At 43.7% G+C, this 24,524-nt stretch overlaps 1 long non-coding RNA gene across 1 annotated transcript; it reads left to right on the top strand.

The window, feature by feature from the left end:
- Nucleotides 1-21,361: 21,361 nt before the first annotated feature.
- Nucleotides 21,362-23,898, top strand: LOC135295487 (uncharacterized). The gene is made up of 3 exons (XR_010357601.1): nucleotides 21,362-21,647; nucleotides 21,915-22,099; nucleotides 23,768-23,898. It is a non-coding gene; the product is annotated as an uncharacterized LOC135295487 (long non-coding RNA).
- The last annotated feature ends 626 nt before the right edge of the window (nucleotides 23,899-24,524 follow it).

A 24,524-nucleotide genomic window follows, 5' to 3' on the forward strand; every position in this document is an offset into this window, starting at 1 on the left:
AAAGATGGTCTGAAAAGTCTTGACTGCTGGGAGAGATAAACCCAGACTGGGCACAATTTAGAAAATACCATGGAAGAAAAAGACAGGGACATAGCTGAAAACCACACCTACAACCAAGGGGATGTTCCAGTGAAGAAGAAGAGTTTGTCCCTTTTCGGGTGAGGTCTGTATGATTTTCACTTCTTTTTCTAATTTTTCAATTCATAGTATCTATCTGGATTGAAATACAGTCCCAGCATTCAGATCCCAGTTCCATTTTTGTGTGCTGCCTCAGATTCACCAGTTCCGGTGTAGATGCTCCTTTTCTGTCAAGAAAAGACTGTTGCCAGTGGGATTTTGGGTTGGCCTTAGTGGTCAAGGAAACCAGTGCTCTCTCTGGTTTTGTTCAGATGTCTTCTGTTGTTTCTTTGGTACTTACTTCAGAGGTGATTGTGGCATATGACTCAGGCAGCAAGGTCAGTATCCTCTTGTTTAAGGGTTTTAGGCAGTAAAAAGGTGGCAGATTTAGAGAAAGAACGAATAACAATTTTTATCTACACTACGCTTTTTCTACTTTCTCTGCCTTTCTTATTTTCCAGTGATTTTCAACATTTTACTTTATCCCTGGTTTTGTCTGATCATGCATTTACCCTAAGGCCAAGCAGCCCCTTACCAACAGACAGGTGTGACATCTGTGTGTCTTTTATCACCCAGTGCCAAACAGGCAGAATTGCAAATCCGCTTGACATGAGAGGGGCCTCTCCTCACCTGGATGATCCCAAGTGCAAGGGAGCATTCTCAGCCAGTACACATTGCTTCTCAAGACTGGGGAACATGTGGTGTTACCTTGTACCTTGTATATCGTGACAGCTGAGCCATCTTGCATTGTGTTCCCAAGTGCAACTGGTTGCCTTGTTAGCCTGTGGAAATGTGCTGTCTTCAGGAGGATTTAGGATAGCAGTGGTTACTTCCAGGTTCTGGCTGTTGCCTCAGATCCTTGGTGTGTTTGGGAGCAATAAATTGACTGGATATTTCTGCTGTCTGCTGAATGGCAATCAAATTATACTGCACTTTGATCATGTCCAATGTGATTATGTCCACTTGACTTTGAATGTATTTACAGACACAGGTTTCATCTCTGCCTGGTGTGGCATTAGCATTTCCAAACTGTCTGATTTTGAGATGGGAAATCTACATGTGTCCTTTAAGTAAGAAAGAGTCTAGGCTTGACTCTCTGTCTTATCATGGAGATAGTCCTGCAGCAGAAAATTTCATGGAGTAAAGTGTAGGGTAGGAAAAAGGATGAGGGCAGCAAGGCCCTAGTGACTCACAAGGAGGAAATTGAGCCTATGTGCAAAGCACACAGTGCAAACCTTGAGCACCTTGTAACTGGCTCTTGCCCTCTGTACCTCAGCCTGAAGTTCATGTATTTGCAGCACAGCCTCTCCATCATCACTTCATGCTAAGGCAGCTGCTGTCTTGAATCATCACCTGCCATTTAAGATTAATTGAAAAAGTCCATCCAGGGATATGTTTTAAGGATTTAAGGAGACTTTGGTACCTGTGTGCAGGTGAGGATGAGTAGCTTGGCTGCCAGCCTTTACCAGCCACCCTCTGCTACTTAATACTGTTGCATGATCTGAGGCAAAGAAAATGCATCCACAGTGCTTCATGGAGTACATGGAACGGGCAACTCAGACTCCATGAAATTTGTGAGGTCTCAAGGGTCTTTAGGTAGCCTCCACTTTCTTCCCCACTCAGGTATTTTGCTCTGCTTGGTTGCTCCTTTAGCATCCATGCCTGAAAAAGAATGAGTTTAATTCAACCAAAATGTATTTCTAGACACCCTTTTCAGAGGATCCTTTGGGTGCAGTTAATGAGGAGAGATAGAGAGATATTATTATGCTAAGTTTTTATTTTTCAGAAAAACACAGTTGAATTCTAAAAAAAGAGAAGAAAACACAGGCCGAATATCACAGGGAGAAAAAAATCCTGGCCATGAAACTTATCTAATCTTCCAAGGGAAATGGTGGAAACCTTATCACATAGGACATTAAAATAGGCAATACAGAGCACTAGAAAAAATGTTGTTATGAAATTCCCTTCAGTGGCAAGTAGGTGGACTGTTATTACTTTATGTATCTTTTACATTTATCAATCCTTCTCAGAGCTATCCTCTGCATCCTAAAGAAATATCCTTTGGCTGCTTTGTCTCACAAGTAATTAAGTAGAAATGAGTATATCACTAAGTACATTTCAATATGTGTCCTCAGCTGGCTGGAACTCAACCCGGGGATTCAGGATCTGCTTGTAATTAACATTCCATAGTAAGACTCCACACCCTCTTTTTGTCTCTTCCTAATTATGTGTTGGAAATACACATTTCTCCTACCATTAGTGATTTCAGAAGAGAAGTTTTAGCTGGGCTTTAAATTGCCCTCTACCTCAATTTAAATATTCCCTGTTATTTTAGGTTTGTAGACATTACACAAATAAACCTTTTCTCAAGGCGTCATGGGGAAACAAGCCACTGACTCAAAAAAACCCCAAAAAACAAAAACAACCCCAAACCCAACTGCTGAGCTGCCTTCTGGGTTGACAATATCACGGATTTAGGCTGTGATCTGTTGGCCCTTGAGGGTTTCAATACTGATAATTAAAGGTGTCACTCCTAATTAGCATGAGAGCCTGTGGATGTGAAGAGTAATTGTGAATTGGGCTGCTCAGAGATCTTCTTCCTGTGAAACTGTCTTTCCTGCCAGTTCATTAGAGCAACATTTTCATGGCAATACATCTGCTGGGGGTGCTTTTCATCACGAAGGTTTGATGCATTGGAAAAGGGAGGAAAAAAAAGCTTAAGCTGAGGATGAATGAGGGCTTTAACTTGGGTCTGTCAGCAAGGGACTGAATGGCTGCACCTCCAGGTGTGAGAACAAAGTTGTGCCCATTGTGAACTTATCATTAACAAGTTCGCCAGTGATGACACTGCTTGCCTGCTCTGTCCTTCCTTCAGCTTATCCAAAGGCTCGTGTTCCCTGAACCTGCTGTGCCCCGTGTGAGGCACAGCTCTCACTGTCTAGGGACAGACAGCAACAGCATCCAGACTGAACTTAGAAAGAAGCCAGAACATGCAGCCCTGGATTTCCAGGGAGATACATCAATCCCTGTGAGGGTCCTAAGAGATTGCCCAGGGATATGTGAGGAAGTGAAGAGTCAGTCTCCCCTCTAGTAGGTAGGAAATGGATGAGGTCCCCTGGCTGAAGCCCCCCAACTCTGGTCCCTCTGGAGCTCCTCCAGCTGAACACCACTACCTTGCTCCTTGCAGAGCTGTGCTGGGATGATGTGTGTCTGAGGGCAACCAAAACAGTTTGTTCCCAGACTCCACAGAGTTTTCAGTGCCCTTGACTGTAATGGTAATTAAAAACAAGCAAATCTGGATGAGTTTTGTGGGGCTGCCAGATCCCACAGAGATACCTCAGCTTTCCTTTATGTTTTGTATGGTAATGGCAGGCCTGGTGGTGAACTCTGTGCTGCTACTAGTAAATGGTGACATATGAGATGTCACTCTGGAGACAGTGGGTGAAAATGCGGCTCTGCTGGAAGCCGGTGGCAAAACTCCTGTTGACTTCAGTAGAGCCAGAGCATTTTGTGCAGTTATTTTCCATGCATAATTCACACAGGCAGGGGCCGGGGGTTGGGGGGGGTGTGTGTGGGGGGAACGACTGACATCTACCCTCCCAATACTTCTCTTTTTCTCTAATGATTAGTAAGTTAACAGTAAGAAAAATACTTTTTTCTGGAATGGTTCATATTTGAGAAATCCAATTCTGACCTACTAAGCCTGCTCTGACTGTTTTAGCCTTGAGGCAAATTTGCAAACTGGCCTAGGGAAGCTGGTACTTGTTATTGTTGCTTCAAAGACTGTCTATGTGGGAGAGGGAATGAGATGTGTTGGGATTAAAATACCCTAGCTGTAAAAAGCAGTAATAATTACTGTCTACATGTGGGCAAGTCAAAAGGGGTTATTACCAAAAGAAATTTAAACTCCTGTTTGCAGAGAAAACTGCCTGAAATCCAACATTATTCATCTGTTCTGTGTGGATTGTTTTTAAACAGTTTTCTTCAAACACCACTTTTGTAAGGCAGAGTTTAAATGGATCAAGACAACGTTAAGAGACTTGACATTGGGTAAGTGATGGTGTAATGGGAATTACAGAAGACAGGTGTGCTCCCAGGAGCCCTGGGGTCTGGGGGCCCAGCAGAGCTGTCTCCCATGAGAGTGCACAGCACACACCCTCCAGTCAGGCTGTGTGCTACTCATCTGGTCTTGCTCTGGCTGCTTGAGAGCATCAGTGTGCTCACACAGCAGCTGATCTTTTTCATAGAGCATTTTGCTGTACTCTCCTGAAACAATTAATAGATTAATAGGTTTGAAAAGCATTATCAAATCATCTAGTTTGATTTTATATAGATACTGTGCACTTCCATGTATCTCCACCTGCATTCCAGTAACTTGTGATACACTAGTTCATACTTTCCCAAAATGCATCTGACCTTCTTCTGAGAATATTGCTGTTCAGTACATTACATAATTTCATGTTAATTATTTTCACTCAGTCTATTCTCATTTACTTTAATGAAAATCCTCTTCAGACTTGTTCATGAAAATGGGAGGAGAATCAGTCCGCCCTGATGTCTGTGAGGATAACTTCTAATGGAGAGCAGTTGGCTTGCTGCTCTCTGGCCTTCTGCTTTCATGGGCTTTCACAGAAAGGCATGAGAGATGTATAATTTTTGTGGGGCTTGAGCTGCTCTGCTTTTTCATAAATTTACCAGTTCAATCCCAATCATGAATATTGTGCTGTGTTGTTGAAAATGTTAATTGAAAAAGTTTAGAGTATGAAGAGAAGTGCTTCTCCATCTGCTGTAATTAATAAGAGAGTTTCCTAACCTACAGTTGGATGTGTGAGAAAATTCCTGTGCCTGTAAAATACTGGCTGATGATGCCACATGCCATTCCTTCAGCCTCCACTTTTGTGTTAGAAGTTCAAAGAAGTAATACCACTGCCTCATTATAGCTTCTACTGACAGAACACCATGCCACAATTCTGTCAGCTTCAAGATTAAGATATTTAATAGCGTCATTTGTGTTGTCTTACAGCAAGATTCAATCAGTTTTTCATTGCATACATTGTTAGCTATCATTTGGTTGGGCAATGCCTAAATGTACATTCAGTTTGGAGAAGCTGTTGCACAATGCCATATTCCCTGTTGCTTCATGGAAACTTGGACTTCCTCTTAGCTTCACTTTCTGTGAGTTATACTCTGCTGGGGAACTGTCTTTGAATCAGAAACCAGTCATGATGAGAGCATCTGTTTTATTTGTGGTTTTGGGTTTTTTCTCTATTCCAGGTCTGTAAACTCAATCCAGTGGCACATGGTTTTAATTTATATGGTTATCAAAGCCTATTTCTTCATTCACAAGGCAGAAGCAAGAACATTTTCCTTTCTTAAGGTCCTTGTGTGTAAGTCTGGCAAATAGCCGCCTTTTATTTTACTGTTATGCATTCATTTTTCTTACCATCTGCTAAAAAGATTTAGCTTGTATAACAACTGTTTTCACAATTTTTATCACCACAAATTAAAAATCACCTATAGACAGAGATTTTCTTGCAGTCTCTATTTCACACCCACCTGTATATGAAGTGCCTTAAGTGCATGTAACCTTGGCAGCTCATGGATCCAAAAATATCCAGCTGCTTTACCAATCTAATGAGAGCTGTATTTGTAGACATGAAGAAATACTGCCCACAAATTTTGCTAAATTTTCACAGATTCTGCTGATTCACACGGGGATGACCAAAGAGGTTTCACAGAACGGCTGCCTTCCTCTCCATCCAGCACTGGGGGATGGATAGGCAGTGCTCCTGCTCTTCTATTCCCATGAGCACCACTGCCTTCTCTGCTCCAGTCCATGAAGAGAAATAGCAGCTCTTGGGTTCAATTTATTATATCCTCACAGAAATGACCAAAGACATCCAGATGACTTGCTTGCTAAAAAATTATCTATTTCCCTACCAGTGACTATAAAGGGGTGTTAGGTCACTGCCTCATACTTGAGTGTCTTTGGTGTTGATATGTTAAGCAGTGGAGACAAATCCTACCCAAGCATCCCAGCTGAGTAGACTACAAGTGCCTGTTTATTCTATGTACTACTGCTAGCAAACTCCTGGCTTCCCCTTGTTCTGTGGGACCATGGAACCTCTGGAGTTCACAGTCTGTCTCATAGCAATTAATGAAGAGCAAGGGTGGAACCACGAAGCCAGGAGCATGGAAAGAAGGTAATTTCAAGTTGGTGACTGAGGCAGTCTGCACTGTGCTGACTCCAAACAACCCTATAGAGATTTTGCTGAAAGCAAACTAGACAGAAATCCTTCTGAGCTTCTCCTGACCAGGCTCTCGTACAAAATCAATTAGGTTGGAAAAGACGTGTGAGGACATCAAGTCCAAGTTTTGACTGAACACCACCATGTCAATAAGATCATGGCCCTAAGTGCCATGCCCAGTCTTTCCATAAAAACCTTCAGGGACAGTGACTCCACCACATTCCTGGGCAGTTCATTCCAGTACCTAATCTTCCTTTCTGTGAAGAAATTCTCCCTAATATCCAACTTAAATCCCCACTGGTGCAGCTTAAGACTATGTCCTTTGTCCTACCACTGGTTTCATGGGAGAAGAGACTGAGTCCCACCTGGCAACACCTTCCTTTCTGGTATTTGTAAAGAGCATTAAGGTCTCCTCTAAACCTCCTCCAGGCTAAACACCTCCAGGTCCATCAGCCTTTCCTCATAGGAACCGTGCTTCTGACCTTTCCCCAGCTCTGTTGCCTTTCTCTGGACATAGTCCAGCCCATCAGTGTTCCTTCTTGTAGTGAGTGGCATGTGACTGAACACAGGATTCAATGTGTGGCTTCACCTGTGCCAAGTACAGAGGGACAATCCCTGCCCTGATCCTGCTGGCCACACTACTGCTGATCCAGGCCAGGGTGCATTGTCCTTCTTGGCCACCTGGGCACACTGTGACTCGTGTTCAGTTGTTGTCAAGCAGCACCCCCAGGTCCTTCTCCATCAGGCAGCTCTCCAGGCACTCTACCCCAGCCTGTAGCAGTGCATGGGTTTGGTGTGACCAAAGTGTAGAACCCAGCACTCAGTCTTGTTGCACCTCGTGCTGTTGGTCTCAGCCCATCGATCCAGCCTGTCCAGATCCCTCTGCAGAGCCTTCCTGCCCTCCAGCAGACTGACGCTCTGACCCAACTTGGTGTAGTCTGAAAATTTCCTTCATGGTGTGTTTTATCTCAAGGTGGCTCTATTTTGCTGTGGGTCCTGCTCTGAATGGCATTGGACTTCCTCTTCCAGGGACCAGATGGCCAGTCGTGGCAGTCTAGTTGATCTGTAAAATACTGCAGCCACTGGTTTAGCTCTGGGTGTAAACTATAGGTAGCACTTCTCTCATATAGCCTTGACCTTCTGAGGCTTTCTTTCCTCTCATGAATGCCACACTGTGTGTGAACATGGTGAACTTGGTTTTTTCCTGTCCCAGCATCCTTGTCATAGGTCTGTCCCTTTTGCAATCTGACTGTACTCTGCAAAGGCTTTACTCTGGTTGTCACCTGCAGTGTCTCTTGTCTGAGTAAGTGATCCCTTACCATACTGGAAAATTGCCAGTAGGCCCTCAAGGGAATTGATGTTTGTGTCATCATCTGAAGATTGCTTAAATGGCCCAGATATCAACACTTGCTGCCAGCTGGTCACTTTGAAATCAGCAGGGCCTTTAAATCAACAAGCATTTACTGTCTCCAGTGTTTGCCCTATGCCATGAACTGAGAAGCAGTTGTTTGTTTTTCCTGCTTTCTTCCCCAGCTTGCAATTGTGCCCTAGCTGTGCAGTTGTCGTGCCACTTGCACTACAGCTGTATGAATTTCTTCACTGTCACAATGGGGCAGCTTTCCTGGCTACTGGTGGCTGGGCTGCCACAAGTGGCTGACAGGTTGGAGAGTACCTCCTGCTGTAGGCAGGAGGCAATTCTGTGACTAAGGCAGAAGTGAAATATTCCTTGGTGTCCACATCTGTGGTATTAATATGTTCTTCAATTAGAGAGAAATCTGCTGGGAAGGGGTGATATATATACAAGATCCTGTACTGGGCAATGGGTGTTGTTGGATCAGATGATCTTTCTCTACCTCCTTATGCACACTGTGGTTCAGAACCATGCTAATGACTGTATTATATGTGATCTGCTCCTATTGATGGTCACTAATTGCTAAAAATAGAGCAGAGATGGAAAAAACCAACCATTACTTTAATATTCAGTACTCCCAACTTGAAACCTTTGTCTGATGAAAACAAAAGCATATGCTGCAGCTCTTACTCTGCACATTCTGCAAAGTCAGGGTATCCCTGGCATAGATTGCTGAAGGCCAGGTTGTTTTAGTTAAAAATAAACCCAGAGAAACTGTGACAGGCTTGTAAATTAATGTGGTGCATTCTCTGAGCACCAGCTCCCATCAGGGTTACTCTGGAGATCTCTCAGCGTCGTCCATCATCAGAGTCCTATCGCTCTAATGATGCATTTCATGTTAAAGTGGCTCCAGTTGCTGGGAAGAGATTCTGCATGCTCAAATTGTAAAAAGTATTATTGTTGTTAACCTCAGGTGTTCTCTCTCTCCTTACCAATGGTGCCCTGGAGAACAGGCCAAATAGCTTCCACAGAGAAATCCTATTTCATCCTTTGGCTGCATTCAAAACAAAATGTTTTCCTTCACTGCAGTCTTTAAAACTCAGTCAAGATCTTCTGATGATGTTTAACAATGAACTGTTTTATAAAGCTGACATTCCCATCCATATTAACCTTTATTAAAGGCTTTTAGGCTGGCCTTAAATAATGCAATCTGCCCTTGAGACAGAGGTAACCCTGTGATTGCCTTGGCCAGCAGCACCATGGGAAAAGAGCTCTGACTCAGTCTCACTTCAGTGGCTGGTTCCCCTTCGGTCCAAGGGGAATTCCTATATATGAACTCTTTCCCAGACATAGGTTACTTCCCTCTTCACATGGGGTCAGGGCTGCCCCCTTGCTGACTTGGCTATGTTTTTGCCCTCTTCCCCTTCTCCTGGGCCCTGTGCTCCCCTGTCCTGGTGTATGAGGCTTTATACCAGTGTAAACTGTTACCACTCCTTTAGACAAAAACATCTCCTCTGTACATGCAGAAGCAGGAAGTCAGACGTCTGAATAGTCTTCCCACAAATTTCAAGAATTACTCACATTCATTGTCATCTTCTCTGGGCTGCACTGCCTGGGGCATCTGTGGGTTCTGACGAGAGCTGGGGTCACACCCATCGACTTGAGGAATAGCTGAAACCTGTTTAACCCAGGGCACACACCTGACACTTGTCATCTGCACACCCCAGATTTTGTCCCTGCTTCCCATGCACCACAAGGTCCTGAGCATCCTCCCATCCCACCTTTCACACCTATCTCCCACTTTGTGGGGTAATGGGGGCCTGAGGGCAGGCTTAGATGTGTTAAAAGGGATTGTCCTTGTGTTTTCTGCCTGCATGGCTGGCATTGGGGGCCACAGCTTTTCTGCCTTCATGGTTTAGTTGTGTAGCATTCCTCTGTGTGCTGGGAAAAACCCAGCTCTCCTTTGCCATAGAGAACATGAGGCCATGATCAAAATGGGTACGCGGGATGTGAGTCTGTGTTTGACCCCTGCAGGCTGACTGCATGGGAAAGCATGGATCCACACTGGGGGTAGACATGCCTTGGCTGCTTACCTCCAATGATCCCTGCGTGGGGCTGGTCCTCAGAGCAGGCTTGGATCAGCACCTTTGGGTTTTATGGAACCACTCGACCTTTTGGGCTTCACTGTAAACGTTTTCCTGCTCTGATCAGTTTGAATCATGCCTGCCCTCTTACCTCTGAATTGGCCAGCAACCTCAATTACCCCCTTCTGAGTGCACTTGTGATGCTTCAGAAGAAATACCTGGTTCAGTTATTGCAGGTGTTCCTGCTGTCCTTGCTGGGTCTCTACTGGTTGGTATAGGTCCAGCCATGAGGAAATCCTTAGCGGATGTAGCCTGAGTTTCCACAGTGGTCTGTACTAGAGATCTTGAAAACATGCGGCTGATCATCGTTCTTTATACCAGAGGCACATTCCCTAGCGTGGGAGGATCATCCTTCAGAGAGAAGGTTAACTTCAGACCTGCTGTGTATAAGGCAGCAGACACGTGCTGAGTAGCGTGTGCTGCAGTTTGACAGCAAAGAATCATCAACTGAACATCACCGTGCCAACTAAATCATAGCACTAAGTGCCATGCCCGGTCATTTCTTGAACACTTCCAGGAATGGCGACTCCACACTTCCTTGGGCACCCTGTTCCAATCCTTGACCACCCCTTCCATGGAGAAATTCCTCCTGATGTCCAACCTGATCCTCTTCTGGTGCAGCTTGAGTCCATTTCCTCTTGTTCTGCTACTTGTTGCCTGGGAGAAGGGGCTGATCCCCACCTTGCTATAACCTCCTTTCAGTCACTTGTAGCAAGCACAAGGTCTCCCCTGAACTTCCTTTCCTCCAGCCTAAACAATTCAGATTCTCTCAGCCACTCCTCATATGGCTTACTCTCCAAGCAGTTTGTCTTATACATCGCAGAATGAAGGCTAGAAATTCCTCAGCTCTGTCCTCCAGGCTGCCTTCCTGGAGCATTCCTGTATTTCAGACTTCTGACAAACACAGTGATGGTGGGAGGGGATGGTGGCTCAAGCTGTCTCTGAACATCGTGCTGTCCCTCTGTTACCTTTTGCATGAGAAGCTGCTGTAACATACATTATTTGGAATGCAAGGCATCTTTGTTCCCCATCCAGTGCAATGACCCTGCCCAAGGCCAGCACACAGGCACTGACCCATGTTGTTAGAGTAATATAAGTAATAATTATTTTAAGTTTGTGAACCCACAGGATGAAAACCACATGCAGTATGTGCTACAAAAATGTTTTGATTTGAGAGATTCAGTTAAATACTGACTCAGTGGTTAGGATATGTAGGCTGGGATTATGGTGATAAACAGTTCAGCATTACATCAGTTAGTCAGAAGCAGCAATGAAAAAAGGGCCCACACTATTTGTAATGCCTCCCTGATGTCATTTAATTGGAAGGACCTGGGTTGCCAGAATGCATATTGAGATAGCCCATGCATAATCTCTGGTGGGTGGGAGGCAGATTTCTACTTTTATGCCATTGTTTTTGCCACAAGTAATATTATAAGCGACTCCTTTATCCTTGTCTATCAGTTATGTTTTGCATAATGAAGTTTAATTATTAGGTATGCATAAATCTGATTCTGGTGAGAATAAGTTGTACTTACCATATTTACTCCCTCCATGACTGACCTTTTCTGTGAAAGGCTTCAGAAAAAAGGTGTGCTTGCCCCTGTGCAGAATCGTTTGTTGTGCAGTCCAGCACACTTCCAATTAGCCACTAGAGTGTAAAAATCTCCTTTTGACTTCAGGTCTTAAAAGAGAAGAAAGATGAAGTTTTTACAGCACTGAGGCACATGGTGTGATTCTTGGGGTTGTACAGGGCCAGGAGTTTGACTCCTTTTGTGTCCCTTCCTACTCAAGACGTTCCATGCTTCTATGAAAGGAGACACATGGTTCTGGTTCACATGCTGCCCATCACCTCACTGGTTGATACAGAAGAAGGACCTTTAGCTGCCAGCTTAGGAAGCAAGGCTAGTCTGCCAAAGACATTCTGATTGTTCATATGTCTGCTTTCCATTTCCAGCTATTAAACAACATGAAAAGACAACTGTCAACAGTGCAAATATTTCCCTTGTTTAGTGCTGCATGTGGTCCTGGGCTGTTGGCGTCACTGGGATGTTATCTCTTCAGAGGGCTGTGACTCCTGGAAGAAGCTGGCATAGTGGAAGAGAATTCTCTGAGAGATGTTGTATTTTTAAAAGACATTCTTACACCTGATGTCTATGAAAGAAAGTGTAGCTATGAGGGCTACTTCTCACCAATGCATGGCTGCCAGAGTCTGGTCAATGTGGGTCAGCAGCATTTGCCTCTCCATGAGGTAAGTCTCTTGGCTATTAGGCCTGATCCCCTTGGACTCAGGGGGAAAGTGGAACCACATGGCTTACATGTGGCTGCCTATATGACTAAACTTCTTTACTGTCAGAAGCTGGGTGGTCTCACCTATGTTCCCTATTAATAAGGATGCTTAGTCTGTGCCTAAATTATGCCCAGGCTCTGCCTGAGAAATCAAGCAAACTGTAGTAGGGAGGATGGGAACCTTTAAACTCTTTTGATGATTTCATGCTCATGTTTGAGCTATGCCCTGTCCTGGATCAGCTTCCCAACACAGGTGTAGCCTCTGAGACCTGGGATGGCCTCATTCCTAATTTCAGCTTGCAGAATATAGCAAGAAGCTTGAAGAAGAGGGTGTTGGGTCTGCTCCACAAGCTAATCATATCTCATGTGACTGGGGCAAGATTTGGTGGGATGCCCTTCTGGGAGGAAGGTGCTCTGTGGTGCCTGACCTATTTTTGCTTCATCACCAAGGGGTGAACTCTTTGCTGTACCCCGTTAAAGACAAGAAGTCTGTGTGAGAGGAAAGGGAATGACCACATGGCTAAGGCTTTAAGCTAACTCCTATGAACATACATATTTTTACAGATTTTGGTCACAGAATATCCCCAAAATGTCTTGAAATAAAGAGCTTGGAGTGAGACAGGAATTTCTGGAACTCCATTGCTTAGTGTTTGCCATTTTTTCTGTACGAGACAGCTCTGTTTCCTAGTGCTTTCTGAACACTGTAAATAACCCTCAGGTGGAAGTGACAGCTGAACGTAGGAAAGATTGAGAAATACAGATTGGGTAAGCAAACTCCCAGTCCTCTCACCCACTCAGTTCACACTGTCTTTGAGGTGTCCTTTTCCCCTTCACCTATCCACTCTCATGTGGTTTCTCTGTGTGTTTAAGGATGAGACCCCAGCTGACCTTTGCTGTCTCCTAATTTAAACTGAGGTTCTGTGGTATGAAACTCCAAATTTGGTTAGTCATTAGAGGTGGAAATGTGGAATTTTCATTCTATTTGATGGCCTGGTGGGCATGGATGTGTTCAGGAGAGTAGAGACAGCCTTATGGCTACTGGGTGAAATCTTGACTGGTCTCAGGGCTTGCTCTGCATGGCCTGCGAAGGAGTCTCCTTGCAGGCCCTGTACTATGGTCGGGGTTGCATCTGACCTTGCAGTTTTGCCAGCCCCTGAAAAGTCCCAAGGACTGCTGGGCTGTGCCCTGGGACTGACTGTGCTTGTGAAAGTCCTGAAGAGGCAGATCAATGCTCCTCCAGCCTGTTTCGTTTACCATAATGAAGATTGCTCTGTAGGAAGAGAAGAAAGCCTCTTGCCTATTCAGGAGTTTCAGAAGCGTGGTGCACTCATGTTTCTGGTGGTGGGAAAGCCCCAGAATGTGGGTTGGAGTGAAGGGACAGTGCAGGTGATTTTACAAAAGTCCTGTCCTTACCTCTTGGGTAAGCCTCAGTTGCACAAAAATCTATTTTAACTTGAAGGCTTCTAGCTGCAGCATTTAGATATGTGATGACTACAAGGAATGACTCAGGTCTCTCTAACCACTACCCCACCTGGTATCTGAAAACTGTCTGAACAAAGAGGAGATCCAGGGTACTGTTTCCTGAGAAACATGCCAAAACTAGGCGGGAAACGGGGATGATCTGGGCTGGGTGCAGCCACAGTGACAATGGCAGTGCCATGCAGGCCCTTTATCTTCCTCCCCTCTGCCCACCCATGGAAGTAAGTCTGCTTATGACATACAGCACACACTGACCACATGTACCAGAGTAAGCCAACAGGGCAGCTGGGAAGGGGCAGGAGCTGGAGAAATAAAGATTTGATTTGAACACCTAGATGCTGCATTGCACGGGGCTGTGTAACATTATGACACAGGATACACAATCCGTTACCCATCCAGAGCAAACCTGGGTACACAGAGCCATGCATGGAAGCTGTTTCAGCTGATGTCATCAAAATTGCCCATCCCTAGCACAGCCCACAGTGAGCTGGATTTGGGGCCAGAGGTATTCCCAGAGATTAACATGGCAGACGGGAATAACTGAGACTGCTATAAATAAAGAGCATATTTGATATAGAGATGTCACTTTCCCTCACCTCCCTCTTTGAACAGGCTGGGGAGAAGGATGACTCTGAGCAGGAGCTGTGCAGTACTGTAAGATATGAAATTCCTGCCAAAGCTGCCTCTCACCCTTCATTGGCTCCAAGGGAAACTTGTGGAGATTAGCCTTCCCAGGCTAATATCAACCTTGGTGATTGCTGCTCTAGGCTCCCTCCATAGTCACTCAAGAGAGACAACAACCCACCCATGAGCGGCTGTTGCATGACATTTGGAGACTTCATGTCTTTAGGTTAGGTACAAAGGGGAATGCCCAGTGAAGGAAACTAAGCAGGATCCTCTAAGACGGTGGTGTGGATCCTCCCTAAGATCTATTGTGGTGTCTTTGGATCTGTTCCATTCTGTAGATCATCCTCCAGATTAATTTAAGTGACTAACAGAGCTTTGCATCTCTGTGGATCTTCTGATAGTTTCAGGTCAGTAGAGCATGACAGGTACCACCATGAAGAAGAGTGGTTGTATAAAGAAGACTTTGCTTGGATGTATTCTTATTTTAGTTTTCAGTCCAGAAGCAAACTTTTGGAAGATCTTCTGGAAGAAAAATCAGAGATGTTCAAGATTCTCTATTTGTCATCCTGACAAGCACAACTCAGTTTTTTCATCAATCAGATCAGTTTTCAGCCCCTGAGGGATGATTTTAGGCTCCAAAGTGTGGAACAGATTGTGCTGGCTGTGTGTGTAGGGCAAACTTACTCTCACCCTAGGGGATAGTCTTGGAAGACCTTAGAAGGATTTCCAGGAGGAAATGAGACACTGTCTCGTCTTGATTCAGCTCACATTCCGGGTCTGAAGGACATGGCACTTGGTGTTACATCTGTATGCTTTTCCTCCAGATTTGGGAGGCTGGTGTTCTTGCAAGCTGTGGAGACAGTAGTATTCCTGTGTCCCAGAGATCAATGGGGCCTCATGAAGGACAGGCAAAATTTTTTTGGGTGATCCTTCATGCTTTATGTGTATTAAGTCTGATTTCACTACAGAGCCTGCCCCATACGTCTTGTGTTTATTTTCTGGTACGGCTCATTCCCAGCAGCCCACGTGCCTGCTTACATACTGCTGCAGAAGGCAGCTCACAGACAACAGAGGAAATAGCTCTGTTGGCATGTCTTTCCTATCTCATTTCCACCCTCAAATTTTTCCCTAGTTTTAATCCCTGTGGTCTGGGTTCCTTAAGAGTCTCTAGAAAACCTCACCCTTTGGTACCTCCCAAGACTTCTCACGCAGCAGTCCAAGGGTTAATATCCTTGGAGCATCGCGTTGGGAAGCAGCGCAAGTCTGTTCATGCAGTTGACAGTGCCCTTTTATTATTGCTTCTATCTCTCCTATCAGATGTCTCACTCTTAACAGAGCTGTTATTAAGATAATTAGTTAATGCGGGTTATTTTATTATTGTAGTCTTATTTGGTTTGATTGCACGGTCAGCTGACACATGCCATAAAAGCAACAAAAGCATTCAAAAGTCGCGTAATTGGCAAAACTGAACTGTCAGTGTTGAGGAGTTCAGAGATTTGCAGAGAGAAGAAATATACAGACTCCATAGAGACATGGGTCCTTCTGTGAACCTTGGATTTCTCTTCCTGGCATTTATTAGTCAGGAAAATGATTGGCATTTCCTCTTCTGTGTTTTAATTTTCTCTGCTTGGGCTGTATTTTCTGATCTTTGCTTTAGCCTGCAGAGGAAGGCAGATCGGTCTTGTTTATCTTTGCCAGAGATTCCTTCGTTTTGGGAACCACATAGGAAATAACTTTGAATAAAGGCAGACAAGAGGCTTTAAAAAGCATCTATCAAGTAATCAAGTGGGTCCATGTGTCATATTTCCTGACTATCTACTGCCTTGGTATCTGCCATTGGCACACGTCCCAGTGCTGTCAGAGTAGTACAATTCTATTTTTATTTACATCCAGTGTTCCTCTATTCAAATATTTTATTCAGATTTGTCAATGCAAAATCCTAGCAATTTTCTTCTTCTTAACATTTTGAGTTTTCTTTGTGCACCCTCCTGACACATACACTTGTGAAAAATGTTTCTTTCTTCAGCCCTGGTCTGAAAAGCTGCTTTTCAGCCCATCCTAGCAAGATGGTTCTGAGACATGTACAGTGTTGCCTTTGTTTGTGTTGGTCTTCTCTAGGCTCGGGTTGAAGCTGTGAGTGGAATATTCCCCAGGGTCCTAAATTCTGCCCAATTTGCAGCCATGTCGACCTGCAAATATTTCCTCCAGTTTGAGATTTTTGGCACCCCAAGTTTCCTGGATGTGCTTACATCATCCCTGTGCGGAGGAGGACTTGGCTGTATGGCTTAGAATGTGCTCTGTGTAATTGAACAAGTTCCCTCAAAAATACCCCAGCAATTTTACCAGTTCTTCTCTGGGGTTATGAGGTATGTGATGTAGCCCTGTGGGCAGGAAAGGAAAAAGCCCTCCCAAGAGGCTGCTCCTGAGCTGACTTGATAACTTTGGGGTTTGAAATAGTGGGGAAAGAAAAATCTGAAGCAAGAAACAAGTTGTTAAGGCAAAGACATGCACAGACATATAATAAATGATGTATCTAGATTTTTTATAATGTGGCTAGAGGAAATCAATCCCTAATGCAGTAAACAAGCTCCAGTGGGTTACCAGCAGACAACATCCAGAGTAACTGAGTTCCAAACATGGGCACTGCTGCAGTCAAAATTTGGCCTCAGAAATTTTGTATTGCAGTTGCTGCTCCAAAAGAGGGATTTTAGAAACAAGTCCCGCTGCATGCAAAGAATGCTTGAAAGTCCCTTCACACAAACTGCCTTTTCAAGGTGCACTGCTAAAGCTCAAAGCACTGAAGAGGAAGGCTTCTGACAGCTTTCCAAGGCTCTGAACTTTGGATATAATGTTTTTAGGTCATTGCTTACAAGCCAAGAGCACCAAGCAGGGCAGACAAAGGCGTATTAGCTGGACCTCTTCTCAGTCTCCTGGGAGGGACAATGGGTGCAGTTCACAAGCAGAGGCACACAGCTGCAGCTTGCTGGTTGGGAGGCTGCACACAGAGGAGAGATCAGAATTCAGAGCAATTAAGCACGTCGCCTGATTGTTACTGACAGATTAAAAAACCCCCTCTGCCAGCTTTACACATTTGAGGCCTCTTGTCTTTGTGAGTCAGGAGGCAGTTCCCATCGTGAGACACGCTCTGTAGTACAGGATGATTTTTGGCAAAGCCTGCATGATTGTGAGCCAGGCGGGGCGGGGACAGCATTCCAGTTTTATAACACAATTCCATAATAGGAGACAGCATTCTTTTCATATTAATGTTCATACAATAGGAATTTTAAACTCCAGCTTTTGGGTTATATGGGGGGGGAAAAGCCTTTTTTAATTGCCACAACAACTTTGTTCTATAATTCAATGAACAGGGCTGCTGGTGGACCAACCACAGAGAGTGCAGTGGATATTTTGAAGGATGCTTTCACTCCAAGAAACAGCAAACTGAAAAGCACTGATATAGTTATGCACTAGCTGATGTCACCCTGACCTCCGCTTTGGACGGGTAACAGGCCTTCAGTTTACCTGCTCTGACCCCAGGGGAAATTCATGTCACCACTCTGCACACTCCTTGTGAGCACAGCGAAGTACCTGGTGCTGCTTCTCTAGAGTTATCAGACCAAAAGATGTGTAGGCATTTCCATGTCTTTTAGTAGCAAAGGTTTTGCAGAGCGCAATGTGGGGCTGCTCCAGGTCCATCATTGCCATGCATTCCACCAGGGACATTTTCTGCCTTGCTTGTTCTGGTGGTACAGAAAGGAACCTGAGGCTTTCAAGATGTTATCATTTCCTGACTTATATCTTGCAGTGTCTTGCTGGGTAGGTAGAAGGTTTAAAGATAAATTTCTCCTACTGGGGTTTTGACTGGTCTTTGAGTTTTGCACCAAAAACAACCTTGTGGTTTCAAGAGCCATAGCTGCTCTTAGCTTAAGGCTGCAGTTTGACCCCTCACTGTAGCTCAGACAAATACCTCGCTGCTAGCATCATTGTTAAAGGGTGAGGAGGATGAAGGGAGTCTAGGCTTTTCTCCTTTGGAGTGTGTAGTAAGAGAAAACACTTTAAGGCCTCTAGAAACACCTTGGACCCTCCCCAGGTCTCATGGTGAAAAGGCACAGTTCATTAAAACCTAGTTTTGGCCCTCAGGCTGAAACCCCTTAACTAGTGTTTGCCAGGATGCCTAGCACTCCAGAGATATGAAGTGTGTTTCTCACTGTGGCATTTATAACTGAGATTTCACAGAGGGCTTTGCTGAGCCAGGCTGTCCAGAGCAGATACAGGGAGTGCCGCTATTAGTCGCTAGGAGTTCACATTGTCCTAACCTAAGCTATAAAATTCAGCTTTAAGTGAGCAAAGACATGTGCTCTGAAGAGGGCAGAAGGCTCAGTACTATTTAGAGACAAATTGGAACACCCAAAAAAGCAGAAGAGGGCTTGGCCTACTGAGAGATTGTTCTGTGCCTTGCCTAAACAGCCATGGGGCTGTAGGTATCAGTGAGGATTTACATGTGTTGGGGATGAAAAGACGCTTGGAAGAATGGTGGAGTGGCATTTGAAAACAGGAGACGGAAAACCTCATTAAGCACACAGAGGAAAATCTGGTGAATGCCAAGAGTGGTCTGGCATGTGTGTGTCCCCACACAATGCCAGTCTGAAAGGGGAGGTTCAGTAGTGACCATTTTATAATGCTGGTTTGATATTTGGATACTGCCAAATAATAGAGAAAATAGAAATTCTCAGGGTGTATGTGCATGCAGGAGAGTGCAGCAGCAGGGCAGTTTTGTTTTTGAGGCTCGGCGCTTTGAGTAGCTGCAGTTTTGAAGTGTAGTAATAGAGAGGCTGATCTGCACATATGTCTTGACTCAGCCTTAGTCAGCTCAGGAGAACTTCTTCTTAAAGAAGAGCTTGGAGAGCAAGGGCTATGTGAGAATACTTCTTCCTGACAGCTTGGCTGTGTTCTTCAGAGCAAGCCTGGCCGTGGTGGCACTGAGCCTCTCCGAAGGCAATGCATTCCCTGAGTTGAGGGTGGTAGCCCTGGCTCAGGGTGAACTGGGGATGGCCAGCTGGGGAAAGGGGTGGATCAAGGCCTGATGTGAGTACAGTCCAATCTTTAACAAAGAGACTTCCTGCCTGAGTTGAAATGTCTTGGTGTATTTCCCTGCCTTCAAACAAGAGCTGTGTGCACCTGACGTCACTTCCCCTGGCTGCCCAGCGGATAACAGGATGAACCTGCACCAACTCTGAAGCAGACATTCCACTGTGTCACTGGTTATTGTGCTCTTCCATGGGGCAGCACCTTTTACTAGCACGGTTGTTTTTGAAGTTTATGCTCCACACACACTTTCCCCCTCTGCTCCCCAGTGGTTCAAAAGAAAGCAGCATAGGAACTTGTGCGATGTGCTTGCAGGCACACAGCAGCAATGTGACTCATCAATAGACCAGGCTTTGGGAGCTGGTGCCTGTTACAGCGTGAAGCCAGCCTGCTTCTTCACAGAGCTCCAAAAGGCAGCTGGCTATGTCAAAAGGGCAGAGAATAAAGAGTGTAGTGTAAAATGGAGACACAATTAGGCAAAGATAAAAAGAAAAAAAACCCCAACCCTATAACATTTTTCATCTCTTCACTGAAAGTTCCCTCGGGTGGTGTTTGCTGAAACAAATAGTTCTGCAGCTTGCTGGTATAAAAATGGCACATAGATTTTTCAATAATGCTAGGTTATTTTTAAACATCTGAATGAACAGTTATAAAACATCTACCTTGGTATAGACCAGGTACATCATAGGATATATCTTTATCACTTTGTAGCACTGAGGAAATGGCATTTAAGTGGTATCTCTATGAGCCTGTTCCCTTTAAACCTTCAAGTGTTTCAGCCTTATTTTATGTCTTGTACTAAACACTAGTCAGTGAGGGGGGAGAGGCTAATATATGCAAGTCATGAATCAGGAACTTTGATAGAGTTTAGTATGTTTCAGAGCATTTTAAAAGGAATCTGGTTTAGCACTGTCTGCATTTTGGAACTGGGGAAATTTAGGCACTTCTTTGAAAAGACTGGTAAATATTTGGTGCCTCCATTTGATTTCATAAAACCACAGAAGGGATGTAAAACTTGGACGATGACACCATTGCTTCTGTTTATCTAGTAGGTGATACTGCAGTAAGTACGAGTAATTTGGTTATTTTAGGTGGTGCAGCTGTGCCTGTAGCTGTGGGTTTTTTTCATATCACTGGAAATCTGTGCTGTTTCCCCTCAACAATGGAACTTGGAAGACATAAAGAAAAGTGTGTGTCAGACCTTTGAAAACAAATACTGTCGTCTATTTTGACATTGCTTTAAACATTAGTCTTATTCTGAAATGACCATAAGAGTCAGCAAGATGCAGATTTTTACATTTCTGATTTCACTGTATTCAGAGGTTTTTTACAAATGTGATTGCATTATTTGATTTCTCTACATTTCTTTAAATTTCTACAAAGAGGGCAAATTCATGAAAGTGAGTGTCCTTATTTGGTTCCTAGTTTTTACCTGTGCTGCCCACAGCTGTGTTCACATGTCATGGGATGGCAAGGTCAAGTTGTAAAAACAATTTATATGGTTGCCCAGCGTTATCACCACTTGGTTATCATTCAAGGTAATAATCTGCTTGTCATTTGTCATGTAACAATACCAAGAAAATAGTCACTGTAAGCATAAATAAGAATAACATTAATACTAATAATTCACCACATTGACAAACCCATTGCATATTTTTCCACATTTCCAAGCTTTCATTAAAAAAAACCCAAACAAACCTGTTTCGGTTCACTTCAAAGGACAAGTGTCAGGCTGCTCTATTTCTGGACATCCTAGACTGTTTGCAAGACCAGTGCCTTAGTGTGGTTACTGGTCCTATGCCTTTGGTATTGACATTCAGTAGAGAAAACTCTTCAAAGTATCCAGAAATATTTTGTTGTAAGCTGTGCTGTCTTGACACAACCACAATAAAAAGAGTTAGTCAGCTGCTAGGAGAAAATCTTACTCATGAGTAGTTAGTTACCTGATGTGACAAATAACAAGGTTTGAAACAGATTAGTCAACCAGTCATCATCTTGGTTTCTCCTTCTGACAATTTTCAGAGTGTTTCTGTGATTATCTAAAATTATACTTTGTCCATAAGCACAATATTTCGTTGAGACTGGTAGTCTCAGGACTTTTTTCTTCCTTTTGTTCTTCAGAAAGAGTTAATTTTCAGTCAGTGTTCACAATAGAGGACATATCCTCTGAATAAGCCTATTTATCTTTCATGTACTTCACAGCTTCTGCTTCTTTTTTATCTTTCTTGAAGGATACCAGTTTTTTTCAATATCTGTTTGTCACTGGAACTGGAGAAAATTTACATTGACAAGATCTCTAATATTCCACTGGTAAGCAACTTAAACCTCAATGCTTTCCCTGGAGTGAGTGAAATGGTGTGATTATACTGTATATTTGTGTACCCTTGTGATTTATCTCCTTTTATAGTCTGCTGTTCCCTCTAGTTCCCTTGAGATAACTTAATGTTACCCACGAAGGAGCATGTCCCAGCCCATCTGCTTGTGGGGTGTGACAATGATATGCATCTGAATGATGAGTTCAGCGAAATGGGGCCCAAGGAGCCACTGTAACCCTTACACTCTTGGTATTTATTCCAGATTAATCTATGTCAGACCTATGTTGATTAGTTGCTTTCACAATGAAGAACAGGAGACATTCCTGAACTCATGAATTTTCTGAGGATATCCCGAATGGACTGCAAAAAGAAGTTAAGACGTCTTTTACAAGAATGAAGTCCTCAAAACATTTGAAATGACAGGAGCGGTACATTTTCCTTGGGCAGGTATTTTCTTTTAATTATCATGTAATTTGTTTAGACAATTTATTAAGGATGTGTTGGAAGGCAAGTTAGAAGTGAAATTATCTTCCTAGTTTAAAAACATCTTGTTTAACATTTATTCATGCAGGGCTGGGTCTCCAGATGGTATAAATTGGCATAGATCCATTTAATTTAGTGGATCTATGCCAATTTCCAGCAGCTGAGAATCTTGTCCAGTAAGTCACTTTTAGTCCCATGACTTATGTTCAGTGCTAGAAAGATGGCAAGATTCAGCCCCTGGGGTGATGACCAAAAATTCTTAACTTTACCAAAATGAAACATTCTTTATCTATCAGTGATCATCACAGAGCTGAGTGAGCACATGCACAGTCTACTCAGAACAGACAAAATGCCCTTTTTTCCCATCTGCCTTTCATTACTGATGATGTTATAGCTAGAGGTGAGCTTCACCTTAGCCTTAGAGGTCAACATGAAAAGTTTTATTATAATAACAGGGCCCTGTATGGTGAGCCTGGGAGTACAGGGGTTGTGAACTGTAAATTGGAAGTTACCAGTGGAGTTATGCCACTTAGTCCTTATGTGGATCTGGCCCATAAGATATATTTGCTTTAGGAACTCACCCAACCATCACAGCAATTGTTACTTCATCATCTCATCTATTATTGTACATAACTTTAGACACTGGTTGTATTGTAGAGATCTGTTATCAAGACAATGACATTCGGACCACAAATGTCAGACTCCTCTATGATAAAATTGGGACCCAGCGCAACACTGGCACCTAAAACAAAACTCTGAGAGAGTAGAAGAGACAAAAGTCTCAACTGCTTTAGAATAATCATTAAATAACACTTAGATTTTTGGAATAATGTGCTTCCGCATTAAAACTTACTGTTGTTGAATGTGTGGTGCCTGACCGTGGGTGGCAGCTAAATATCCACCCAGCTGCTCCCTCAGTCTCCCCAGGTGGGATGGGGGGAAGAAAATAGGAAGAAGAGAATCAAGAAAACTCATGGATCTAAATAAAGACACTGATTTGGTATTGAAAAGCAAAGATGGCAAGCATTCAAACACTTAAGGAAAACACCTCCCCACTCCCCTTCCTATAATTTTGCTATTGATATTACCACAGATTACACTCAGTCCCTTTGACAAAGCAACAGGCAGCACAAGCATTAGAGTCATGGGTGTAGTGCTTTCTGCCACTCCTTGTTCCTTACTCTTTTCTTCTGTTCCTCCTTCCTTCTTACTCCTTCCCTGTGCTCTGGTGTGGATCCCCCATGGGCTACAGCCTGCTCATGGAGTTCCTGCTGTGGCATGAGTCCTCCAGGAGCTGCAGTCCCTTTGGGCGACTGTTGTGGAATCAGCTGGAGCTGACTGGGACTGGCACAGGGCAGCCCTTTACCTTCTCCCATAGCAGTCATCCCTGCAGCGCTGCCTTCTTTCTCCTCCCTGCTACCAAGCAATCTATGAGCTTCCTTCTTAGCTGAGCAGAACACTGAAGACAGGTCATTGCGTGGTAGGAATAACGCTACACACTTTATTTATGCACTGTATTAAAGATCTGTGGTAGGGTATCTTAAGAGACAGGCTATGGGGTCACCGTATCCATGGTCTGACTCTGTATATTATGATAATTTACCTAATCTCATTTTGTCATACTTGTTTCAGTCTTTCACTGAAGGTTATGGGCATTCCAGAGGTTGTATAGAACCGAGCAGAGGAACTCACAACTGTCTTTGGAAGTGGAGAAGCATGGTCCCCTTCTAGGACCATGGAGGTGGCAGTGTTCAAACCAAACAGATCCAGGGGAAAGCTACAGCAACACATAATTTTCATTTGCTAACCATAATGCTGGAATGGAAAAAAAAAAATCTTAAAAGCTTTTTCCATCTTCATCCCCATGACCAAAAATCGCCACCATTTCAATAACATTAATCTGCTCGGTTATTAAGCTGTTGAATGAGTAGATTTTATTTCTCTCAGCTTATTTTCTACCCCTCTTCTAGCTTTAATAGCTATCTGTTTAATATGAGACTTGTTCCATTTCATTACCTTCCTCCTGTTTTTTTTTCTTGAGGTGGAACTAATGCAATGCAAATTGTGATGCCTGTCTCTGATTTTTCTATTAAGCAACTTAGGATTCTGTGCAGCCTGTGTTGTTGACGGCAGAGCTAGAAATATATTTGAATTTATGATGAAATCCTGGAGTTTGCAGTATATCAAGTTTGGTGGATTTTTTTTTTCAAACAAGTAATAATATTCAATGATATTCAAGTCTTTGATGGAAACCTTTTCTGCAAAGTATGTTATACACACATTTCAGTTCTTTTACTTCCACCTGATGCAGTTCCATAGCAGCTGCCATATAAAATTTATGACATGGAGCTAAGCACAGTACAAGCTCAGCTGGGCACTAAAGCTGCAG

The sequence above is a fragment of the Passer domesticus genome, chromosome 2 (genome assembly GCF_036417665.1).
Source record: "Passer domesticus isolate bPasDom1 chromosome 2, bPasDom1.hap1, whole genome shotgun sequence".
Lineage (NCBI taxonomy): Eukaryota > Metazoa > Chordata > Aves > Passeriformes > Passeridae > Passer > Passer domesticus.